This window comes from Ascaphus truei, chromosome 2 (assembly GCF_040206685.1).
Source record: "Ascaphus truei isolate aAscTru1 chromosome 2, aAscTru1.hap1, whole genome shotgun sequence".
In the NCBI taxonomy this organism is placed as follows: Eukaryota; Metazoa; Chordata; class Amphibia; order Anura; family Ascaphidae; genus Ascaphus; species Ascaphus truei.
This window is the reverse complement of record NC_134484.1, coordinates 16,878,516-16,905,902: the sequence shown is the minus strand read 5'-3', so window position 1 is coordinate 16,905,902 and position 27,387 is coordinate 16,878,516.

Genomic DNA, 27,387 nt, shown 5'->3' with positions numbered 1-27,387 from the left:
GCCATGAGACTGACGGTATCTGTTTCTTATGGCCCGGTCAGCTCGGCTAAGCCTCAGGACTTTACGACCACTTTCCTGGCCAGGTAGTACCCAGAACCCTTGGTCATTAAGGTCCGCCTTTTGATACAATATAGAGGGGCCCTAATCGCTGTATGCTGGGCGATAATGGGGGAAAGACAGGGTTGCAGACCTGTCTAAGTCATGCAAATGAGCATACAGTAATATTTACAGTTGCTTTATGCTTTACTGTGTAGGGTTTTTGTCACTTTTTTTACCCACCATAACCTTAATAATTGTGGTGATTTCCTAGTCTATAGTCTCAAACCAGCTTAGCCATTTCAACCAACCCCACACTGATGAGACCCATTAAGGTCAAAACAGCTGTGTAGCTGGGACTGTGCCCCCTTGGCCACTTGCTGCTATTAGAGGGGCACGCCATCCCGAGCTTCCTAGGAAGGCGACAGAAGAAAGATGGCGACAGGCGCGCATCTCAAGAATACGGTTCGTTTTGAGATCGATGCAGAGGAAAGAGATCGTATTGGATTGAAGTTCATCGTCGAGGAGGTGCTGCGGAAAGCCGGTGTGGTCGCAGAAAAGGTGTTCTGCCTACAGGATTTCGCACGGCAGGGCATCTATGATGTGACGCTTCATATGGAAGGAGAATGCCTGAATCTCTATGAGAAGGTTAAAAGGATGGCGGAAGACCCGAATATGCGAGGAATTAAAGTGATTCCGAGCTTCCAGATGGACGAGAAAGTGGTGACGGTACACATGTACAACCCGTTCGTACCGAAAAAAGACCTGGTGATGTTCTTGAGGCGATACAGTACAAGTGTTAAAGGTGGAATTGAATTAAAGAATGCCTACGGGATCTACAACAGCAAGAGGAGATTTTGGATTAGGCTTAAACCTGACCCAGATGGAGTGGGGGGTGTGGCTCATCCACCTTCAACTTTCAGTATCGGAGGGAATCGGGTTTTTTTGAGTTATTTCGGCCAACCTACCTACTGCAGGAAGTGCTACCAGTATGGACATACTAAAGAACATTGTGAAAAAACTGGGGTGGTTTGCAGGAACTGTGGGAAAGAGGGACATTTTGCTGCGGATTGTGACATTCCAAAAAAGTGCGACCTGTGTGGTGAGTTTGGACACTTTGCACGACAATGCTCGAAAAAATGTTATGCTCAGGTTGCTAAAATTAGGACTGAAATGGAGTGTACACAAGAGTCTGCTAATGTAGAGGGATTTCAGGAGATTACTATAGTTGAGGAAACTTCAGGAGAAGAAATTGAAGAAACGTTGGCGGGTTCTACAAGCGATATCTTTGAGAAAAAAGAGGAAGATCTCTTCCTGGACTCCTTGGCCCAGAAACTGGAGGTGGGGGGAGGGGAGGAGACGGGAGCAGTCCATCAGAAAGATGTGGGGGAGGGGGAAATATGGTCATTGAGTGTGGTGGAACCTAGCTGGGCGGAAAGTATGGAGTTTCAAGATGCACAGAGGGTGAGGGAAGGTCCCCAAGATGTTTTGGAGGAGGAAATGGAAATAGGAGGAAAAAAAAGCTCAAAAGCATAAAAATCTGCAAGGGATAGAAACAAAGGAAGATAAGGATAGCCAGAGTAAAGTGGAGCCTAGAGAGGAAGGTGTAGAGGGTAAAGTTGGGACAGTATCAGGGAAAGTAACCCTAAAAGAGAAAATGGAACATTTTGAGGACGCAGTGGGAGATGTTCTATTTTGGGTGGGTATTTTTCGGAAGCAGCATGGGGGGAGTAGTGAGGAACAGATAATAGAAAGATTAGAAAAAATGATGTACCAAAGAAAACAGCTGACAAAAGAGCAATATGAAGAACTAAAAAAGGAGCATGTGCAGTGGGTTAAAATAAAAGAGGCTAGGGGAGAGGTGAGGGAGAAGGAGAGTAGCGAGAGCAATAGCTCGTCCTCACAAAAAAAAACAGATAAGCGTGGAGGGAACTAAAATACAGAGAAGTGTAAGCGGAGTAAGTGGGAGCGAAAGTGAAGAAAAGGCAGGCCAGAAAGGGATTGCACAGGCAAATGAGGCAAATTCAGCGGGAGATAGAAAGGGAAGGAGCACCCAGGGAAAAGATGAAGTAGGGCTCACAAAGGAAGAGGTTTTGCACAAACGACTAGGGTGGAAATTTGGGCGGAAATATTGGGCGTGAAAGCTGTAAGGGACGCGTGTGAAGCTGATGTGAGGAATGGATTCCAGTTAGAGAAAAGTAAGAGAGGTTTGGAACGTATGGAGGAAGAATTAAAAAAGATGATCACAGTACTAGAGAGCGGAGAAAGGCGTTGAGTTTTAAGGTTTGGGTTGTAAGAATGAGATGAAAAAATCTTGAAGTAATGGTTTTTTCTTTTTTTTGCCTTTGTATTGATTTTTTTCTCTCTCAGCAATATAAGAAATGTATTGTGATGTGTTCTGTTTATTACTTTCTGTAAAGTGATACTTACTGATTGTTAATAATGTGAACGTTAATAAAAATTAAAAAATAAAAATAAAATCAAGGTTGAAACATGTCTGTGAGTGGGTTTACTGGCTTTGCATCTCATCCCAGCCTCTGTCTAAAAGCTGTGTTTAAAACAGCATGCATTGGCTTGAGGATTTGCTTGTGTAATTCGAGCTTGAGACAAAAGGTGGCACTGAGTGCTCATTTGCATGTCATTTCCCAGAATCCCTTGCTGCAGTGGAAGTGCTGTATGCTGGGCGATAATGGGGAAAGACAGGGTTGCAGACCTGTCTAAGACATGCAAATGAGCATACATTAATATTTACAGTTGCTATATATATATATATATATATATATATATATATATATATATATATATAGAGAAGTGCGCTACTGTCAGCATTAAGTGATTTAAAGATATGGACTGTGAAGCTAAAAAATACTAGCCTATACACCCACAGTGATAAGCACAATATTAATTAGGCATAAGATACAAAACCGTGTATTTGGGTGAAAAAATGGAGCGCCTGCAGCTATGAACAAAGGGGGTGGCTCGGCATCCCCTAACACTAGAAGAGAAAATGACAAGAAAGACACAGCGCTAAACCGCTCATAGTGATATGTGTTTTAGTTAACTAAAATAGTAGAACAGGTAAGAATTCTGCATACATCAAAATAGATAATCACAGGCACATCGTGTGTCATGATTTGGGTTACCGGTCCTCAGATACGGAGCTGGTGGGGAGCAAGGTTGTCGTCTGAAGGTAGGTGGCATCTCTCACACGGGCACAATAAATTCTCCTGGAAATCCACACAATTGGGTGAATCCTTCTGTGTACTGAAGCACGATCCAATAGCGTCACAGGTGTCCGGTAAGCAGAGTCTTGCGGCGCTCAAAGCATGGTATAGAAAGTTCTGGTTGTTGAATACCATCATATCTCCTCTCACCGGCAGGGTGGTGGACAGATTAGGTGTCACTCGTGAACCACATCAGGGTATGAGTAGCAAACAGAGTCCCAAATACTCAGTGCGTGGTTGATAGAGTCCCGGATATTCAATAGCACCAAAAACCTCCTTGTAAACCCTTTTACACAAAGCAAGGGACAGATTCAGCAGCTTACGGGGAACACAGCGGGAAGTAACCACGCTAAAGGAACCACATGCAATACAGAGACCAAACACATACAGTACACTGCTGAGACTGGGACTATAGAGCGTGATGGCATTTAGTGAGTGCCGTTTTAGTCCACAGGTGACCGTACCTAATTAGTGCAGCCAAAACAGTGAAGGTGGTATAATGTCGACAGGAGACATATGAATTAACAAAAGGTTAAAATAGGACCATCCTACGTGTCTTGTAGCGCAAACGCCACTTCATCAGGGAATAAAAAATGAAGCTAACAGGTGTAATAAATACCCTGCGGTCTCTGGTGATAGGTCAGGCATTGAAAAGATAGCCGTCCAATCCACAGTTCCTCATGGGAAACATCACAGCTGAGAGCCTAATGAATCAGTTTAATAACAGTCTAGATATAAAATACATCAATATAACCAACATAAAATAGCATGCACAGATGCTGCAAAGAGAAAAAAAGGTACTGTGTCTTGGACAGCTATCATTTGATTGAGAAAAGCAAGGAGGAAAATAAATTGCGATCTATTCCACGAAAAGACATACACACAATGTTCCACAATTACAGTCAAAATACACTTACTGGGATGGGGGTAAACAAAATAATTAGTTTCCAGAATGAAATCTTTACAAATAAAGTCTTTGAAGAAATTTCCCAGGAGCGGGAGTTACTTGCGAAACGGCTTGGAACTGTCCTCGGTCAGCTGCGCCAGTCGCAACCGCTGTGTACTCCGATGGATCTGCTTCCTTTGCTCTGCCACCACGGTAATGGCACTTGGAATCTTGGTATCTTACGAAATCTCTGATGAATCTTAAGGATATTGGATAAATCTTGGATGACTCTGATTCCCGATGGGCTGCAGGGCTTTTCATAAGGTTCAAAGCCCTATACCTAACCTGTGCAGCCAATCTCTCCGTGGGAATAACTTTTCCCACCTATCCCGGAGTTGCCAATACTTCAGAAACCTGGCAGAGGGGGCCTCTCATTCTGCTAAAGGCACGTGCCAACCTAGCACCTTTGCTTCTTAGCATATGAGACCAAGCCCCTCTTCCTGCGACAGTAAGTCTGGGCTGGCCACCATATGCCAAACTGCCCAGACTTTACACTAGGATGAGGGGAACTTGAGGACCCCCCCCCCACCTAACACGCTAGGGACACTGAGCCCTTTCAACTCCGGACTTTTTCAGACATTGTGGCATCAAGACCGAGGGATGCCTTAGAAGTCCGGAGCTGCACATCCTCAGCTCATTGACAGTGAATCACTACACGCATACTAAGTGGTGTGCTATCATAAATGAGTATTTCCCTGTCTCCGGTGTTCTGAATGAAAGCCCAGATATTCCTATCATGCTTAATACACTAATTGAGGGGGACTTTCATTCATCAATGTTTATAAAACGCTATAAAAATTGAGTTATGGTTGTTTTATATGTTTCTCCATGAACTATGCGCACAGCAAGTTTCAGAGCGCTAGGAGCTTCCTAACAAAAGTTAGCAAACAGCCACTTTTATTATTTAAGCGCTCGACTTAGAAACATTTCCTCACTTTGTCTTACAGGTAAAACATTACACTATTACTTAGAAAATAATTCCCTCTCACCACCTTATACCTGGTGGGAGATATTCCTAACCCCTAAACTGGGTTCTGGGGGTTTGGGCATAAACCGGGGGAATCTGGAATGTGGTTTTCCCCTGCCTGGTCTTACTGTTCTGGTCTGTGCTGAAGCAGGGAGATCTTGCGGTGAGCTACTAACTGCTTCCTAAGGAGAATTTTGTCCGGTGGTCTGTGTCTTCATGTCTCCGGGAATCTGGTAGGATTCCTGGGTACATGTTTTGGGGTAACCAGCAAGTCTGGCCCCCTTCTACCCAAACACACCCTGACAACATTTTACAGTAAAATCATCCCCGAAACTTACGCCCTGTGCATCTCCGCTGGTTGGCACTCCTGGAACAGTAAAACACACATATCGTACATCTTTATTAAAATACAGTTCACATGCCATAACTGGGTTGCAGAGCTGACACTTCAAACTCCCCAATATGGCTCATGGGTACCCAGCCGGGCATAATAACTTTATTATTAGCCTGGGTACCCCCTCACAGTCACAGCGTGCAAAATGTAAGCATTGTTTTTGGCCAGGAAATCTGTCTTCAGCACTCAGAGTGGTCATGTTTAAAGATAACACCATCAGAACAGTAAGTAAAGGATAAATTCAGGGATGGATTAAGAACCTAATGAGAATAGTTTATTGCACTTAGGGGAATTGGGAATTCAGTCCTTGAAAAAATCCTCTTTTATATTGTTAGTTCTAGCCCCAACTGACATTTTTTTCTCAAATCTAATTCATGAGATCTGGCCTTAAGAAAACCATCAAAATACCATTGTAATAATATATAATATAATTTGCTGATGGTTTCACACCCGATTGACTTTAATAGCACTTAAGGACAATCAGGATGTAATACCCCACACTGGAGCTTTAGTGAATCTTCCCCTAGTCATAATATTAATCACATTCATATTTTAATAGCACAGACTATATATAGCAAAAAATGAACACTTTTTGTTAAATTTAGGAGCTGAAGTGGTTAGAACTGTGACTTAGAAAGTGGTATGAATCCCAGTGTCACCTCTACTTGTGTGCATGAGAAAGTCACTTTATTTCCTAAGCAACAACATTCGATGGTAAGCTCTTTGGGCCAGTGATTTATCATGCCTGCAAATTACTATGTACACGTGTTGACAGGTAATAAAGCGTTTGTGGCTTTAGGGGTTTTTATTTAATTAAGATCTATTAATTGATGATTAATGATGATTGATGATTTACCTTTACAAGTTGTAAATGATCTACTGTAGATGTGAAATTGTTTGCAAAGCAAACCAGCTGTTTTTTCTCATTCATTGGGACACAGTGGATGGGAGGATATTTGGAAGGCAGAATGCCTGTAACTGTCGTGTGGGGAGTAACAATGAAACCCCAGGCTTTCAGACTGCCTCCCAATCACAGACTGCTTAATTACCAGCTGAGCATTACCTTTAAATATCAGCATTTGGTTGAGCATACTGCCTTTTACACCTGCCCCGTCGTGTCACTACAATACCACTGCAGTGTTTCCCTCATGCCTATACATGGCGATTTCACTCCAGCGCCTAACCCCAGCCCCCTTTTCTATATGCCTACCCCGGCTTTCCCTCCATGCTTTTCTTTCACGGGCGTTTCCCTCAAGTGGTTCGGCTATTCCTCCTCCCCCATCTGGCTAATTAAGGGTTTTTTATGCCAGTGCTGTGCATCCTCCTTCAACACTTGATTTATCGGTTAGAGGTGTCTGCTGGTACTCCCCTCCTCCTTCCATGGCAAGGGCTTACCTGCCACACCATGCAGCTCTCTCCTACTGGGCTCTTAACTTTGGTAAATAGTGACCTCTGCTGGTCTTTTTTGAAGACCTCTGGAGTACTTCCATACTTCCATGACTACCCTATCCTCCAATTCCCTCTGGACCTCTTTCAAGACACCCTAATGCAGTAAGCTTTTGGCAGTAGCTAAAAGGCACATGCCACATGCTGTTTGTGCATTGCACAGGCCATCTGAAGACACTGTAGCCTCTTATTAAGTAATGACTGCAGCCACCTCTCCGCTTTGGACTACCATTACTACACTCTCTCACTTGCACTATGCCTCTAGGTCCCACACTTTAACCCACAAACCACCTTGCTTAATTTCCCATTCTCTACTGTCATCTCACTCTGCAGCTATCAACTCCTTCTCCTTTTCACATCACACCCCATCACCCCAAACACGGAAAACAAAAAAAAACCAAACCCCCATCAGGAGACAGATACTACTTGCAAATGAGGGTGAGAGCATCTGTAGAGATAAATCTACTCAGAGTTGGTTCCCCGCCCCACTGGGGATCTGGGTTGGAGAGTCCTCCATGGTGCACTGAGCATGGGAGAGTACTTGGCCAACTTCATGGACTCCCCCGCCACCTGCCCCCTTTGTTGCAAAAGGGAGTCCATGTACCATACTTATTTTAGCTGCACCAGACTGCAGCTCCTCTTATCCACCTTGAGGATCCTTCTCCTGCAGTTCTGGCTGCACTTTTCCCCCACCTTTTAATTTTGGGGTGCCTAGTATCCTGGGACAATAAGCCTAAAGCTCTCCTCAACAACCTGCTCCTGGCATTGGTTAACCTAGCCATGTATAAGACCAGGAAGCAGTGGTTGGAAAGGGAGAGCCAAACAAATATTGTGGTTATGTTCCGGGCACTGGGGCGCTTCTGTATCCTGGCATGTACACGTACGCCGAGTCGGCTGGTCAGAACGTTCGCCTCACAGTAGGCGTCAGGCGGGGTGCTCTGCTCGGTATCCCCCTTGGATTTGTTTTCACTCACCATCATTATATGAAGCACTTTATTTTTACTTTACAATGCACTAATTGTTTTTTGTTCATATTTGTTTTGCTGTTTTTTTACTGTTCCATTGGCTAAACCCAATGGAATTTCTGTTCTTGTGATTGGCCGGCTTTGACAGCCAATTAGCAAAACTAGTGAAAACAGTCCTACTCTGTGAAATGTCTCTCAATCCTTGCCCTATCCACATACCAATCCTCTCACATCCCACACCCTGCCCCAAAGTCTCCTTCTCATCAAATACACTGGCGACACACTTTATTCGAGCTCGGCTAGTCCCACGAATTCGGGTATACCCGGGTGTATTGAGGTTTGTGTCTGTTTTCTGCCCGAGTGCATTGAGGTATTTTCCAGGCAGGGATTGAAGCATTTTATTCCCGCTGGCTGCAATACTGCACAGTATATATATATATACTGCATTACAATTCATGAATTTATGCCATCTGGTAGACACGCGAAGCATTGCAGCCTATTAAATCCTAATCATTATCATTTAACAGATCAGCCGCCCGTCAGCCAGGCATGAACCCAGGCTGGGAAGGCAAACGCAACGGGGCTTGTCAGAGGTGAGGAGCGGCGCATTCCAGGTATCTGCCAGGTACATACTGGGTATTTGCTCGAATAAAGTGTGTCGGTGCAGTACTACTAATCACTCCAACCTTATCCCCATTACATATCTCTCTTCCCTGTGCCCTATGGAATGCACAATCTGTCTGCAACAAGCTCACAGCAATACATGACCTGTTCATTTTCAACTCTCTCAACCTTCTAGCCATTACAGAAACCTGGCTCACCCCCTCAGACACCGCCTCTCCTGCTGCTCTCTCCTACAGTGGTCTCTCCCTCAGCCACACCGCCATACCAGGGAGTAGACAGAGCTGAGGCGTTAGCAAAGTACTTTCCCCATGCTGCACAATTCATGTCATACCCTAATATCCCTCCCTCTTCATCTCAGCCTTCAAAGTTCATGCTGTCTGTCTCTTTTCCCCCCATTTCCCTCGTTTCCTTCTGTCACTATCATCTATCATCTCCTGGACCTACATCCCAATTACATACCTATTGACAATTCCACTGCCACTCCATCTGTCCATCTTATCTTTCTAACCTCTTCCTATGGTCTCTCCCAGTCGACCACCTCTCCTACTCACTGCAATGGACACTCCCTTGACCTGGTTTACTTCAATTTCTGCTCTGTCTCTAACTCCTCTAACACACCCTTTCCTCTCTCTGATCAGCACCTCCTAACCTTTAACCTCATTCTAATTTGTGCACTTTCCACAACCCCTACTTCCACATGCACATACAGAAACCTACATGTCCTAATCCCCTTCCAATTTTCAAAATCTCTCCAAACTCTCCTCTCTCCCATCTCTACTCTTTCCTGTCCCAACCTACCAAATTCTCTATACAACAGCATACTCATCAGCTTTATACAAGACTGCTCCTGCCACCACATGTGACTCCAAAAATCCAAACCACAACTGTGGCACATACCTTTCACCCGCTACCTCCAAAAGTACTCATTCACTGCAGAACGTTTCTGGAGGAAATCTCACTCAAAATCAGATTTCCTCCCCTATAAATATATGCACTACTCTTATAACACTGCCCTCTCCCTTGCCAAGCAAACCTACTTCTCTTCACTCATACAAACTTTGTCCTCCAAGTACAGCTCAACCCCGTTATAGCGCGGTCCTCGGGGGCCACCCGATCCGACCAAGCTAGAACCGGGGTCGCGCTAATTGAAAAAAAAATGGCCGCCGCGTGCCCGATAGGGAGTAAGGAGGGAAGGAAGGAAGGAAGAGGTGGCCGGAAGCCATACACGTCCCCCAGCAGCGGCCCTCCGAGTCCAGCCGCAACCTGCTCCTTACCTCCCACCACCGGCATCCATCCCCCTCCACCGGCATCCACTTCCTCCCCCCCCCCGAGGCCCCCACACCTAAAGGCCCTCCGCGGCATAATCCGTTTTGGGCCTAGCCCACGCGGCCCTCCGAGTCCCAGCCTGCTCCTCACTCACCCCCCCTACCGGCATCCACACCCCCCCCTCCTCCCGACACCCCCCCTCCTCCTGACACCCCCTCCTCCCGACACCCCCCCCTCCTCCGACAACACCCCCTCCTCCTGATGCCAGCTCCGCTCCGATCTCAGCAGCCGACACCAAAGGTAGGGAGGTGGAGTGGGAGGTGTGAGTGTGGTGTGCTGTGCAGTGTAGTGTGCTGTGAGTGCTGTGAGAGTGTGCTGTGAGTGCTGTGAGAGTGTGCTGTGAATGCTGTGAGAGTGTGCTGTAAGTGCTGTGAGAGTGTGCTGTGAGAGTGTGCTGTGAGAGTGTACTGTGAGTGCTGTGTGCTATGAGAGTGTGTTGTGAGAGTGTGCTGTGAGTGCTGTGAGTGCTGTGTGCTGTGAGTGTGCTGTGAGCAGTGTGCAGTGAGTGCTGGGAGTGTGTGCAGTGTGCAGTGAGTGCTGGTAGTGTGTGCAGTGAGAGTGTGTGCAGTGTGCAGTGAGAGTGTGTGCAGTGAGAGTGTGTGCAGTGAGAGTGTGTGCAGTGAGAGTGTGTGCAGTGCAAGTGTGTGCAGTGAGTGCTGGGAGTGTGTGCAGTGAGAGTGTGTGCAGTGTGCAGTGTGCAGTGAGAGTGTGTGCAGTGAGAGTATGTGCAGTGAGAGTGAGTGCAGTGAGAGTGTGTGCAGTGAGTGCTGGGAGTGTGTGCAGTGAGAGTGTGTGCAGTGTGCAGTGTGCAGTGTGCAGTGAGAGTGTGTGCAGTGAGAGTGTGTGCAGTGAGAGTGTGTGCAGTGGCAATGTGTGCAGTGGCAATGTGTGCAGTGTGCAAAAAAATGTTAAAAAATCGGGAGCCACGTGAAAACCGCGTTATAAGCGGATTCGCGTTATATAGGGGAGCGCTATAACGGGGTTAAGCTGTATCAACACATATTTGCCACTTTACTCCCTTCTCTGCCCAACTACACCTACACCCCACTCTACCCTCATGTTCGAGACCTCGCGACCTACTTCATTGACAAGATGAAGTCAATCAGACATGACATCTCTTCACGTAAAGCTCAATATGCAATACCTTTCTTCCACTTGCACACTTAAATCAACTCTCAGCTCTTTTTCCCCTGTGACCTAGGATGAAGTCTCCACACTTCTCTCGTCATCTCACCCTACATCCTGCCCCCTTGATCATATTCCCTCACATCTCCTCCGCATCATCTCTGGCACACCCTAACTTACGCTTTTAACCTCTCTCTCACTTCTAGCAAATTCCCAACTTCTTTCAAACATGCACTCATCACTACAATTCTAAAGAAACTCTCACTTGACTCAGTCTCAGTCTCTAACCACCGCCCTATCTCTCGTCTCCCCTTTGCCTCCAAGCCATTTGAGTGACCTTTTACAACCACCTGACTCACGTTCTCTCCTCCAACTCTCTGCTTGACTCTTTACAATCTGTTTTCCGTCCTATAAACTCCACTGTGACAGCACTAACAAAAGAGACCAATGACCTACTCACAACTAAATCTAAGGGTTATTTCACCCTAATAATTCTCATGGATCTCTCTGCTGCCTTTAACACTGTTGATCCCGTCCTTATTCTGAACATTCTCCACTCCATTGGCCTCCATGACACAGCCTTCTCCTTGGTCGTGTCCTACATTTCCAACCGCTCCTTCAGTGTTTCCATCTCTGATGTCTCCTCCTATTCATTCCCTCTTTCTGTTGGAGTCCCACAAGCCTCTGTTCTTGGTCCTCTGCTCTTTCATGCTACACCTCTGCTCTTGGTGAACTAATTCAATCTTTTCGCTTGCAGTATCATCTTTATGCAAATGACACCCAAATCTTGCGCTCTTCCCATGACTTCTCACCCTCTCTCTTGTCCTATGTCTCCAACTATTTCTCTGCAATCTCCTTCTTGATGTCTCACTGCTAGTTGAAGCTTAACCTGTCCAAAACAGAATTCATATTTGTGACGGTGAAGGGGTAACCAGGCTCACAATAAAGGTTATAAGTAGAAAAAGAAAGCAAACAGCGCACTACCAAGGAGTCAGGTGGTGAAAAGATAAAATCCATTTATTTCAGAACATATCTGATAAAAAACATCACCCAGGGGGGTAACAAACAGCCTCCTACGCGGTTCGGACAGATAGGTCCTTTATCAAGGAGTGTGGAACAAAGAGCAATAAGGGTGCCTTATATACCCCTTATTTAATAGAAAGATTGCCTACTCATGAAAAAAATGAGGAAGATTCGGCCCACAACCCACTGCGCATGCGAGTGACGTCACGCGAGGCGCCACCGTCGCCGATCAAACCTCGATAGGTAGACACGCCCCCCGCTCGTCCCGCGCAGGCGCATAACCTGGGAGGGCACTCACTACGTGTAATCATAGTGTATAATGGCTGGATATCCCTCCAATGATGATAACCAAAGGAAATGGGACCGCTCCCCACCGCGCATGCGCGTGACGTCATGCCAGGCGCCACCGTCGCCAAAACAAGCATCGGCTGGTGAACACGCCCCCCGCTCACCACGCGCATGCGCACTGAAGGGAAAGGCACCCGAGGGACACATATCTAAATCAGGATTATCATAACAATCCTCCGCCCCCAAGACCCGCCTCTACAGACTACCCATAGGTGTAGAGGTGCTAACTGTAAACCAATAAAAGACTGGGACGAGTAAGCAACACTCCCACCCCCATCGGTGCTGCACCTGACGGTCCTGGATGGTCAGGAGAATAAAAAAGTGAATAATAGCGCTCCTACTATACATATAAGACCCATGTTAACCAGTACATCATAGGGTATATAAGCGCAGTAGCTATTGACCACAGGGGTAGAGAGACTCCCTCATTGCTCCTGCTCCACAATAATAACATATACAATAAAATATAATATATATCTAACATCATCTCTAACATTATATAAACATAAGAATAATAATACATGAATTCCTAAATGAACAGTGTGACATCCTCATACCTACAAAGCGCTGTAGAAGCCTCATAGATATTTTAAATGGAAGAAAGATTCTTTAAAAATGTTTGGCAAAACGCCATATCTAAGGATGTCACACTGCTCAAGGAATAAATACATCCTCCCTGGATGATGCAATAGTGAAAATACAAAGTTTAATAAAAAATCTTAATAAGTACATAATTAATTTAGTTTATTTCATCTGTCAGAATAATTCTTAATTTACTCAGATAACAAGTAGAACTCTTTGTGGAAAATAGACACAATCGCTATAATCTAGACAATATAAAGGTTAAGATTCCGTCTAAAGCAGAAACATATTCAAATATATTTATTAGGTCAAAAAATGGCTCAGATGCCACTCAATATTTGTACCGCAGGGGGCTCTAGTTTGTAACATAAATATCCAATAAGCCGCCCTGCGGTCCAAAAGATTGAGCAAATCACCCCTTCTTTTGTTCTAAAACACCCTTTCAATGCCTCGCACTGTTAATCCTTTTATCCCTCCCTTATCACAAACTGAAAAGTGCTTTGAGACTGGATGTGAACAGTCTTGTTTTTTAATCAGCCTTATGTGTTCTAATATCCTAACCTTTAGAGATCTCGTAGTCCTTCCTACATAATTAATTCCACATTTGGACGTTAAGAGATATATAACGTACTGTGTGTCACAATTAATAAAGGTTTTAATCGGAAATGAACATCCAGACGAAGCACTTTTGAATTGGACAGAAGGTACCATAAATTGGCAGATTTTACATCCTCCACATCTAAAGGACCCTTTTGTAATAAATTTCCTAGTAATAGTAGGTGTAGCTACATAACTTGGGGACACGTAGGAAGTGATTGTCTTAGCTTTTCGATAAACGAGCCGTGGACCTTTAGTGGTACAATTTTTTAGACTTGCGTCCAAAGATAAAATATTCCAATGTTTTCGAATAATACCTTGAACTTGTTTACTACATTTATTGCATTGTGTAATCATAAGTGGTGTATCCTTTCCTATGTGGCCTAAGTGTCTTTTTTTATCCATACTCCTATTTTTTTTAACCAAAACATTAGGTTGAGAAACCCTTATTTCTGATATCTCATCCGTTCCGGGGCCCCCTTTGGCTTGAATATTCAACAAAGTCTCTCTATCAATATTTGATACCTCTTTCAAGGTTCTAGTTACATCCTCAGCATTATAACCTCGTTGTTGGAATCGATGGCTCAATTCCCCAGACTGTCGTGAGAAGCCCTCCTCAGTGGAGCAGTTCCTCCTCAGTCTGAGGAATTGGCCCTTAGGGATACCTTTGATAACCGTATGGGGCTGGCAGCAGTTTGCTCTAAGTAACATATTTCTCGAATTTGGTTTTCTGAAAGTTTCGGTTTGAATATTTCTCTCAATATCTATGAATAATCGAAGGTCCAGAAAGTCAATATGGTGCAAATCATATTTATAAGTGAATTTTAAATTATTAGTATTCTGATTAATATAATCAAAAAAAGCGTGTAATGTGACCAAATCCCCTTCCCAAACCATAATGAGGTCGTCGATAAATCTCTTATAAAACGTGATATGTTTTCTAAATCTATTAGTGCTTGTGAAAATGAATTGTGATTCCCATCACCCCATAAATAAATTAGCATACACCAGTGCAAAACTTGTGCCCATCGCAGTGCCCTGTTGCTGTAAATAAAATTTGTGATCAAATAAAAAATAATTGTGAGTGAGTAAAAAATTAATGGCATCTAGAATAAATGCTGTGTGAAATTGATTATTATCTGGACCCCCTATGAAATAATTGACAGCTGCCACCCCCTGGTCATGTTTGATAACAGAATACAATGATGTAACGTCTAGGGTTACCCACCATGACTGGGCTTCCCATTTTACAGGTTTTAATTTATTGATCAAATCCCCTGAGTCCAACAAGAAGGAGGGTAGACTTCTAACAAACGGTTGCAGATATTGATCAATATACTTAGATAAGCCATCTCCCAAAGATCCAATAGACGAAACGATTGGTCTCCCCGGAGGGTCGACCAATGTCTTATGGACCTTTGGGAGATGGTAGAAAACAGGAATAGTAGGACTGGGGTTCCACAAAAAAACTCTTTCAGTTTTAGTCAAGACTTGAGTAATTTCACCCATCTCTATAAGTTCCTTATACACCTGAAGGAACTCCTCTGTGGGGTCACTTGGTAATACAGAGTAGGTAGTGACATCCCCAAGTTGCCGATAGGCTTCCTTGAGGTAGGCAGCCCTACTCTGCACCACCACCGTCCCCCTTATCAACATGTTTAATTACAATCATTGAATTCTTTTGTAAAGATAACAACGCCTGTTTTTCTCCTCTATTTAAATTATGGTTAGCCGTATACGAACATGAATAACCTTCTGCTACGGTCCGTAAGTCCCTTTTCACCAAATTCTCAAAAGTCGTTAAGAATGGACTTTTGGCTATTTGGGGGTAAAAGTGTGAGCCCTTCTTGAGGCTGGACCTCCATAAACTGAATTCTGGGATCGATGTCCCCACATGATTTTCATTATGGTCTCCTAGTAATTCTTCAAGATCTATCAGATCCTGGTGGTCACATGCCCCCCTAAAGGCTAACACAGATGATCCCAATGTCTCAGATAAAATAGGTATATCTTGTGTATCATTACTCATAATATTCATATTAAGGGACTCTGGTTCTACAATAGATGTGGATGGATGATCAGCAATGTCCATTATTACGCCTCCCTCCTCCATAGTTGAAGCCAGGGCGCGCTTCTGAAAAAAAGACTTAAGAGTTAATTTACGTACAAATTTATGAACGTCTATGGCTGTATTAAATAAGTCAAAGTCCATTGTTGGTGCATATTTGAGACCTCTCTTGAGTAGAGAGAGTTCTGGGGTAGATAATTCATATCCCGAAATATTAATAACATCTGTATCTTGACTATCAATCATTTCTTCCTCTTGGCTGGCCGTCTGCCCCCTTCTCTTCTTCTTTCCTCTTCTGGTTCCTTTTTGATTTTTTTGGAAGAGGGGGAAGTTTTTTTGCTGCTGCTGTTTTGTTGATTTTTGATGATCCTCTCTCGTCTCGTGATAGGATCTATCATAATCTGCTGCAAACGACCTTTGTCCAAAGTAATGTCCTAATTCATAGGATTGGTGTCCCGCTCTCTCTGTCTGCAGAAAGGAAACTGAATGGGACAAGTTTTCAACATCTGAAAGATCCGCACCGTTGTATGCTAATTTATTTATGGGGTGGTGGGAATCACAATTCATTTTCACGAGCACTAATAGATTTAGAAAACATATCATTATGGTTTGGGAAGGGGATTTGGTCACATTACACGCTTTTTTTGATTATATTAATCAGAATACTAATAATTTAAAATTCACTTACAAATATGATTTGCACCATATTGACTATCTGGACCTTCAATTATTCATAGATATTGAGAGAAATATTCAAACCGAAACTTTCAGAAAACCAAATTCGAGAAATATGTTACTTAGAGCAGACAGCTGCCATCCCCATACGGTTATCAAAGGTATCCCTAAGGGCCAATTCCTCAGACTGAGGAGGAACTGCTCCACTGAGGAGGGTTTCTCACGAGCCAAAGGGGGCCCCGGAACGGATGAGATATCAGAAATAAGGGTTTCTCAACCTAATGTTTTGGTTAAAAGAAATAGGAGTATGGATAAAAAAGGACACTTAGGCCACATAGGAAAGGATACACAAGTTATGATTACACAATACAATAAATGTAGTAAACAAGTTCAAGTTATTATTCGAAAACATTGGAATATTTTATTTTTGGACGCAAGTCTAAAAAATTGTACCACTGAAGGTCCACTGTTCGTTTATCGAAAAGCTAAGACAATCGCTTCCTACGTGTCCCCAAGTTATGTAGCTACACCTACTATTACTAGGAAATTTATTACAAAAGGGTCCTTTAGATGTGGAGGATGTAAAATCTGCCAATTTATGGTACCTTCTGTCCAATTCAAAAGTGCTTCGTCTGGATGTTCATTTCCGATTAAAACCTTTATTAATTGTGACACACAGTACGTTATATATCTCTTAACGTCCAAATGTGGAATTAATTATGTAGGAAGGACTACGAGATCTCTAAAGGTTAGGATATTAGAACACATAAGGCTGATTAAAAAACAAGACTGTTCACATCCAGTCTCAAAGCACTTTTCAGTTTGTGATAAGGGAGGGATAAAAGGATTAACAGTGCGAGGCATTGAAAGGGTGTTTTTGAACGAAAGAAGGGGTGATTTGCTCAATCTTTTGGACCGCAGGGAGGCTTATTGGATATTTATGTTACAAACTAGAGCCCCCTGCGGTCTGAATATTGAGTGGAATCTGAGCCATTTTTTGACCTAATGAATATATTTGTATATGTTTAGCTTTAGACTGAATCTTAACCTTTATATTGTCTAGATTATAGCGATTGTGTCTATTTTCCACAAAGAGTTCTACTTGTTATCTGAGTAAATTAAGAATTATTCTGACAGATGAAATTAACTAAATGAATTATGTACTTATTAAGATTTTTTATTAAACTTTGTATTTTCACTATTGCATCATCCAGGGAGGATGTATTTATTCCTTGAGCAGTGTGACATCCTTAGATATGGCATTTTGCCAAACATATTTAAAGATTCTTTCTGCCATTTAAAATATCTATGAGGCTTCTACAGCGCTTTGTAGGTATGAGGATGTCACACTGTTCATTTAGGAATTCATGTATTATTATTCTTATGTTTATATAATGTTAGAGATGATGTTAGATATATATTATATTTTATTGTATATGTTATTATTGTGGAGCAGGAGCAATGAGGGAGTCTCTCTACCCCTGTGGTCAATAGCTACTGCGCTTATATACCCTATGATGTACTGGTTAACATGGGTCTTATATGTATAGTAGGAGCGCTATTATTCACTTTTTTATTCTTCTGACCATCCAGGACCGTCAGGTGCAGCACCGATGGGGGTGGGAGTGTTGCTTACCCGTCCCAGTCTTTTATTGGTTTACAGTTAGCACCTCTACACCTATGGGTAGTCTGTAGAGGCGGGCCTTGGGGGCGGAGGATTGTTATGATAATCCTGATTTAGATATGTGTCCCTCGGGTGCCTTTCCCTTCAGTGCGCATGCGCGTGGTGAGCGGGGGGCGTGTTCACCAGCCGATGCTTGTTTTGGCGACGGTGGTGCCTGGCGTGACGTCACGCTCATGCGCGGTGGGGAGTGGTCCCATTTCCTTTGGTTATCATCATTGGAGGGATATCCAGCCATTATACACTATGATTACACTTAGTGAGTGCCCTCCCATGTTATGCGCCTGAGCGTGACGAGCGGGGGGCGTGTCTACCTACCGAGGTTTGATCGGCGACGGTGGCACCTCGCGTGACGTCACTCGCATGCGCAGTGGGTTGTGGGCCGAATCTTCCTCCTTTATTTCATGTGTAGACAATCTTTCTATTAAATAAGGGGTATATAAGGCACCCTTATTGCTCTTTGTTCCACACTCCTTGATAAAGGACCTACCTGTCCGAAACGCGTAGGAGGCTGTTTGTTACCCCCCCTGGGGTGATGTTTTTTTATCAGATATGTTCTTAAATAAATGGATTTTATCTTTTCACCACCTGACTCCCTGTCAGTGCGCTGTTTGCTTTCTTTTTCTACTTATATCTGGATTATCTCCATGGCTGGCACGCCACAGTGGACCCCTAGTGACGGCAAAAGTGGGTAAGGATTTTTTTTATGTTTGACCGTCATAGTTGAGTACTCTTACTTGGATTGTGTAAGCTACCATGAGGCAATAATTTGACATGTTGTTATGAGTGACTCACAGGCCATTTCATTTATCAACCCACTCTGCTATATTGGGGTCCCTGAAGATTTATACTCTATGGATGAGTTGTTATATGGTTGGAGCACCTCTTGATCTTCTACTCCTCACAATAAAGGTTAAGCCCGTTTGGTTACCTCTGATCTATGTATTAGGTTTCAGGAGTGTCAGCTCTTAAACCCAATGTTTACATATGCATGGTATAAAATTATGCAACAATAAAGAATGTTTGTGTTTTTACCTTTCCAGGAGTGCCAGCAAGCAGAGATTGCTGGGCTATGAGTTTCAAGGGGGAGTTTACAGGGAAAGTGTTGTCAGAATGTGTCTCGATAGCCGGGGCCAAGAGTTGCTGGATACCCCAAACATTACACCGGAATCAGGTCGGATTCCAGATACATATAGACACATTGCTCCGGCAAAATCTCCCCTTAAAAACGCTTGCGCGACTCACCCCTCGGATTCCCTGCTTCAGCACAGACCAGAAAGGTAAATGAGGCATTGGGATATGAGGTGTCCCTGAACTTGTCAAGGGGACCCTAGATTAAGGGAAGTACCCAAGTAATGCGCATGTTATCCAGAGCCTGTATATAGGTTCTGGGGTACTCCAACCATATAAAGTTGTGAGAAGTTTTATAAGTCCATTTTTACATTGTGTGGGGAATATGCTAGTAAGAAATAAAGTGAAGCTTTTTATTCTATTCCCCATACAAGCAAACTTATAATAGTTTAAAGTGTATATTTTTATTAAATAATGTGTTTTAAACATGTATGCTGTGCACAGTAATGAGCTGGGACTTTCATATCCAAAGTTCTGAGTGAGTCACTGGGCTAACCAACTTTGGTGCCAGCGTGTCTACTCAGACTCCAGACTTGAAAGCCTCAGAGGATGCCAGAGGTGTGAGGACCATTTGGGCTGGATTACTAGGTGAAGTATCCACGTCCCGGGATAAATGGAAGTCCACCAGGCTACCATTTGCCTTCCCAGCCGTGAAGGCACCTAACCCAGCAGGTGGCTTCTGAATACCAAGTGGCTAAGGTAGCCATATTGTGCATGCCCTTGGCTGATTCAGAATAAACCGCTTGCCCGGCTTCAGGAGACTGGCATTGCTCTAATTGGCTGGTAGTAAAGTTCCCAAGCTGTGATTGGCTGAGGTATTTCATGAATGAACTCAGAAATACTATAAGAATCCACCAGCCAATCCGGTCATGAGATTCTAAGCGCCAGAACAACAGCAGCAAATTTGAAACGACTAAAAGATGCGCCAAAAAAAACAGCAAAGACACCGGCTTCAAAAATCCGAGGTGAAATATTTTCTAACAGGTAAGTGAAGAAAAACGGCGGTCACTGCTACTCCACAAAGAACTCCAACCAGGCGCGTAAAAACTAAATGATTTTAATGTTCAAAAACAAAAAAGAACTTCCACATGGTAGTATATCTCTGACGCGTTTCGTTCTATTGTAGAAGTGGAAGTTCTTTTTTGTTTACTACTTGCGAGCAGGAGCACGCCACCGCTTTCAGCAACAACAGCAATATTCCTCTCGTACAGCACCTGGCAGTTCTACAGCTTGATCGGATATGTGGGCCAGCTGACTTAACCCTTCGACTACCAGATGCACGTGAGGCAAGCAGTAGCTGGATATTTGATTTACTTTGGGGCTCTGTTCTGACAGGGCTCGCTGTACTTCTACCAGCCATGCTTTAAAGCCCCCCATCTAGGTTTATGTGTTCATTATAGAAAGTTTTTTGATATTATTGGACTTTATATTTTGTTGCTGCGGTGTATTACTCTACTGCTTATTATACATCCACTTATCTGCATCGTTGTAGCATCAATGCTATGGGTGTAAACCCTTCCTCCAATCTGAAATATAAATAAGTCCAGCTTTTTGCGGCCAAGTTCTGAGAATTGAACGTAGCTGTCGTGGCTGGGATTTAAAATAAAAATAAGTCCAGCTTTTTGCGGGCAAGTTCTGAGAATTGAACGTAGCTGTCGTGGCTGGGATTTTATGCCGATTTCAGTTCCAGGAAATCGGTGGTACCTCCCGGTCAAGTTTTTACAAGTCCTCGGAAGTCTATAGAGTTTTGGCGTCCGGGATTGCTTGCCGATTTCAGTACCAAGACATGCCGGGCTAAGTCCTGGTCAACTAAAGACTCTTGTTTCATGTTCTATTTTAGCTAGGAAAGTCTATTTTTTTGCCCAGTTCCCAAGTAAGTGTGTTCTTCTTATGTAGAGAGATGGTATCCCATGGAGAGAAGTGCAAACCTCTAACACGTCAGACCTTCCTCTCACAGGGCTTTGTGAGTGTTTTGTGTGGATGACCCAATAAAGAGTTAATTTTTTACCAATTCTTGATCCAGCCACCGTCGTCTTTTTTCTGGTTCAGCAAGCTGTGCAATGTTTGCACTTCCCTCCACGGGATACCATCTCTCTGAACTAACGGAACAGTAGCACGCTGACTACAGGTACATTACTGTCAAGTGTGAGTACTTCAAACTTCAAGCTCTGTTTGCCTGTTTATGCGAATGCATTTCCAATTTATTTCACTTATCTTGTTTTGCTCATTGAATGATTCCGCATGATAAAAGGTGTAAATGCCTGGTCTCCTGTGACAATATTCTTTCCCTCTTCCACTGCTACCACTACACCAACACTCTTCCTCTCTATAAATAACACCACAATCTCCTCAAAACCTCAAGCCCGCTATCTAGTGACCATCTTTGACTCTGACCTCTTCTTCATTCCTCACATTCAGTCCCTCATGAAGTCCTGCCATCTCCACCCCTGAAGCATCGCCATGAAATGCCATTTTCTCACTCATGATGCAAATAAAAATCCTAATCCATTTACCCATGTCCCGCCTCGATTATTGCCAACTTCTTTTCATTAGCATTCCCCTTGTCCTCCTCACCCAACTCCAATCTATTAAAAATGTTACTGCTAGTAATCCCCAATACTGAAAGTGAATCCCTGCGCTTCTGCCTATATTTGGCCTAATTGCCTGCAAGTGCATATATAAGCAACTTGTGGGAGACTAACCCGTCCCTATTCTAGGTATTTTCTCAGTATGGTCCCTGGATTACCACCATTCACTTCACATGTGTTCTCACTGGTATTAACCAGTTTTTAACTGCACTAGATATATAAGCACATGCTTGGACATTTTAACCCCATTTGGGGCATTTTCACATAACACTAGTTGCAGTCAGTGTAGGGACCTGCCTATGAGACTTACCTTGGTGTTTGGTGGCAGGCTTGGGCATTATTTGATAAAAGGATGTAACTAAAAATCTCCTTTATCTCATAGATTTGCACATCTTGTATATATATATATTTATTTCACATATATTGTTAACCCATTAGACAGAAGCGCAGGGATTCACTTTCCGTTTTGCATTGTGGCAGAGTACTGCTTAGAAAATATGGCCCACAGTCTTAGTCCTTTATAAGATCAGAAACCACCAGGTCAATATTTTATATTACTTTCTCTCTGCATCTGCTTTATATGCTGTGCTTCACCTTGTTTTTACTTGTGTGTGTGTCAGAAAAACGGTGTTTTATTTAGTTTCACCTGACCTCAGTAACTCATAGCCCTTAGTACTTGACGTTTCTGTCTGTGCTTGAAGTCCTTTCATGGTCAAAATCAACAAAATAGCTATCCCTTGGAGGTAAGTAAATAGTTACAGTGGTGCTAGCAATCAGGTGGTTTAGCGCTTTAAGGTGGGATGCTCAAACAGGGAGTGAAAAATGAAACAAATGAAAAGGATTTCTTAGCAGATAATATTTCCATACATTTTTCTTTTGTGAATACTATAGTACAGGGAATTTGGGATTATCATGCTACATGGTGTTTCTAAATGGTAGCTGTTCATTTAAAAAAAGATGTTAGTTTGAGAACGCAATAAGGAAGGTTGGAAGCCCTCACATGGACTTGTATAACGGTGCATTTATTATTAGAAATGGTCGACTTTATCGGCCCCAACCTTGGACTTTCCCAAGTCATGAGAAAGGTCCACGTTGGGTCTGAAATGTTGAACATTTCTAATAATAAATACTTTGTTCTACAAGTCCACGTGAGTGCTTCCAACCTTCCTTATTGACATGCCACATAGACTGCTTTATCTATGTTCTTGTGTGCACCTGTCACAATAATTCTAACCATGCAAGTGCTCCTTCCTTTTTATATCACCTTTGGAACCTCAGACACTCACGTTTTAATGAGAACATCAGGGGTTCTATCTAGTAAAACTCGGATGCTTGAATGGGAGTGTCCGTGTGATAGTGCTTCGATCAGCACAATCACAACTTAATGGATAACACACTCTGAAAAAATATATTGATGAAATCCAATTAATTACAGTAGTTTATCCATGAACCTTTTCAAACACTAATTTACAAATTCCTATACGGTATGTATATATATATGAGCTTCCTTCAAGATCCTAACAATCTCATCTCAGATGCAATCAATAGTTAATTTGTAAGCAAATTCGACGTTATCTGCACTGTTTTAATTAAAACTATTCCTTATTTCCAAGCTCAGCCATTTGTGTTTTTTTTTTCCCAGTTTCATATTCTCTTGGTATATTTAAGTGACATTAATGTACACTGAAGTGGAGAGGAGCAGTCTATTTTCTCCAAGTCCATGGTGTTAAGCTTTTATCTGCTACCATTAGTGTGTATGTCAGTAATAAAAGCTTGTTTCCTCAATTATGCATGTTGCAAATTATGCACACTTTGGCCCATATCTACAAAGCCCCATTAAATCAGTGCTCTTAACGTCCCGTTACCTAAATCAGGATTGCACATTATTTTCCCTGCGGATAACACATATTCATAAAGCTAATTATATTGAAAAACAGCCATTCTATATATTCATTAGCATAGGTTTAGCATCACATTATTGTAGCCTAATGTTGCATTATCTTCCAATAACGCGCCTGTTTTGGCGTTACTTCTATCCATACAGCTAAATAGGTGTTGAACTCAATTGAGAGAGAAATAAAGCTGGGAAATAATGTTATGTTATCTAAATCATACCTAACTGGGGTATTTGACCCACCCCAACCCTCTAAAATCCCTATTTCAGGTTCTGGTTGGGAGTAACGGTAAGTTTAGCTTCGGGCTAATGTTAATAATGTTAATGTTAACACTTTAATGGATATGTGATCTTATGGGTAACACCTCCATTTACCTGTCATTACCACATGCAATAGTTATATCCTTAGGCCGCTTCCATTGTTAGTTCGCACGGATCAGGTCTTAAGGATATCCCTGCTCCAGCACAGGTGGGTCAGTCAGCGGCTCAGCCATTTTGACTGAGCCACCTGTGCTGGAGCAGGGATATCCTTAAGACCTGACCTGTTGGGGTTCCCTGAGGACTGGAGTTGGGAAACACTGCTCTAACTACTGTATCATCTAGTCTCCCTCTTTCTTTTTGCCTCTTAACTCTTTAAACGCCTTGTATTCTCTTGCTTGCTCCATTTTATCACCTCCTATTCTCTCTTAGATCATCTACAATCTGCTTTTCGTACAGTTCATTCCACTGAAACAGCCCTCACTAAAATAACTAACAACCTCCATGCTTCTAAAGACAAAGGTCATTACACTCTGTTTATATTACTCGGCCTCTCTGCAGCCTTTGATACTGTGGACCACCCTCTTCTCCTTCATAATCTCTATACTCTTGGTATCGATAACAGAGCATAAAACAAATATACCCGGCGCCAAAAAACAATAAATAACAGTGATACTCTGACCATTTATAATGTACAGTTAGATAGTCCCGTAGTCTTCAAATATGCCACATGGACAGTCTCATAACATGTAAGAGAAAAGGAAAGATATAATAGCATATACCTGTTGCTTATCCATAACAGAGCACTATCCTGGATTTTCTCTTTCCTCTCCCAGCGTACTTCCAGTGTCTCATTTGTTAACACCTCCTCCATCGTCTATCTCTCTGTGGGTCTAACCCAGGGATCTGTCCGGGGGCCTCTTCTCTTTACACTTTCTCTAGGTGACATTTTCACAACTCTTGGGTTCAATTATCACCTCTATGCTGATGACACGTTTTCTTTTCAACCCTTGACCTTACAACTGCAGTACAGACCAAAGTTTCTGAATGTCTCTCGACTATATCATTCTGGATGGCTGTCGACCTACGCACACTTAACTCCTTATAATTCCTCCTAAGCATGGTTCTACTGCCCCTTCTACATTACTGTTAGCAGCACTATCATACATCCAGTATCACAAGCATGCTACATAGGGGTCACATTTGACTCCTCCCTCACATTCACAATGTAGCTAAAACCTGTTGTTTTTTTCTCCATAATATTGCAACATTACGCACTTTCCTCTGTTTCCCTACTGCTAAAACTCTAAAGCAGGCCCTCATTCTCTCCGTCTTGACTATTGTAACCTTCTACTCTCCGGCCTTCCTTTCTCCCCTTCAATCTATCCTAAACTCTGCTGCTAGAATCACTTTACTCTCTCATAAATCTGTCTCAGCACCTCTCCTGCTGAAATCCTTCTCCTGGTTTCGTATCAAATCCCGTGTTACGCAGAAAATTTTCCTACTCACTTTTAAGCTTATGCACCATTCTGCCCCTCTGTACATCTCAGCCCCAATTTGTCGCTCCCCCCCCCATCCCAGCTCAATATCTTCTTTCTACCCCATTTTGTATTTAAAGTGCTCTCCCACCTAAAACCTCTCAATCACTCACTGACCCTCACCTCTGGAATGCCCTTCCCCTCAATATCCGATTAGCACCCTCTCTAACCACCTTTGGGGTCGGCATTAGAGTTTTAGCAGTAGAGCACCAAAGGAAATGGCGTATCTTTGCAATGTTGCAGAGGGAAAAACGGCAGGTTTTAGCTACATTTGGATGTGAGAGGAGAATGTGAGGAGCACTGTGCTTCTGATACTAGATGTATGATAGTGCTGCCAACAGTAATGTAGAAGGGGCAGTAGATATTCAGAGACTTTGGTCTGTACAGCAGGCATAAGGTCAGGGGTTGAAAAGTAAATGGGTGTGTCATCAGCATAGAGGTGATATTGGAACCCCAGAGATGTGATAAGGTGACACTGAAAGTATGATGGTAGAGGTACTGTAAGAGAAAATCCAGGATAGAGCTGTTCTATGGATTCCAAGAGTATGGAGAATGTGAAGAAGAGGATGGTCTATAGTGTCAAAGGCTGCAGAGATGTTGAGCAATATGAGAATAGTTAATCAGTGCACACAATATTCTCAGTGCAGAGTGCTACCAAAGGTAAGTAAAGGGTTAACTCCGTTAGTGGATGAATTGTAACAGAGACATACATGCCTATGGCAGCTTGATGTTGAGGGTATTTAGATAGCAGAGTGCATATCCTGTGCCTGCTATAATCTATTCAGGTGGTAGTAGAAAAAGATATTAATATCTGGTTTCATATTCAAACAGATAATGAGGACGTAATTGGAGACGGGCATTTCAGGTGTATTTTTAGAACCTAAAGGCACGACTGTATCTATCACAGTACTTGGTGACCATAATACTGTATGTATCCAATTCCGCCCACATCAGAAATTCTGTCACTTACTAGAGTGACATTGTAGTAATCTGCTATATAGTATCTGAGAAATAGAGTGAAAGCACATAACTGGAGCATTGGTTAGCAGTAGGGCAGTAACAACAGATCATAGCCGGATTTCAGAGCCAAACAACGCCACAAACGCAGTCAGACACAGGCACACCAAGTGTGTGTTTAAGCCTGGAGGCGTGATTCTAATTTCCGCATCAAATTATAGCCTCATTCATCTGAAGAGAGTTACATGTGTATCTCTTCTGTCCGGCGTGTTACAAATCAGCCCTTCCGCATTGTGACGTCATGACGCTCTACCACCTGACGTACGTTTCACGTGTCAACGCTTTCGAAGGTGAATCCGCCAAGTCAGCGTAAGGATATTTACAGGTTAGTAGTTGCAATAACAACAGGCTCTACATTAACCCTTATCCATGCTGGTTAGTGTTCAATAGCGCTAGTCTGTAAAATAGAGACTTAATTACAATGTGAACCTGAGTAAAATAAAATAGATGAAAGATTAATTTAGAGACACAGAGATAGTCTTTACAATAAAGCAGGCATATCAGTTCATTAGTAATGGCTGCATTGCAAGTTGCCTGTATATTAATCAAAAGTGCACGTAATATACATTTAGTTAATATGGTGTAACCATACTGTATCTAGTATTTGTTTATTTTAACATCCAGGATCAGTTTATACTAATAGAGCACAGTAACAAAATAAAGACCAAATTACAATTAGTGGTCTGTGTAATGTGTCATATAGCAAGTTGGTAGACATAGGTGATCACAAATATATTGCTGTATATGTTGCTAACAGAACACAAAACCCCAGCAAGCTCTTTTTGGGAACCCCTGAGCCCCCACAATATATATATTGCTCTGTGCTACGAGCCATCACCCTGAGCCTCTCAAACGGGGACTACCCTATTCCCAGTTGCTGAGGGTTAAGCGCATCACTAGCGATCCAGATCTAGTAGAGGGTGCTTTATGCCAA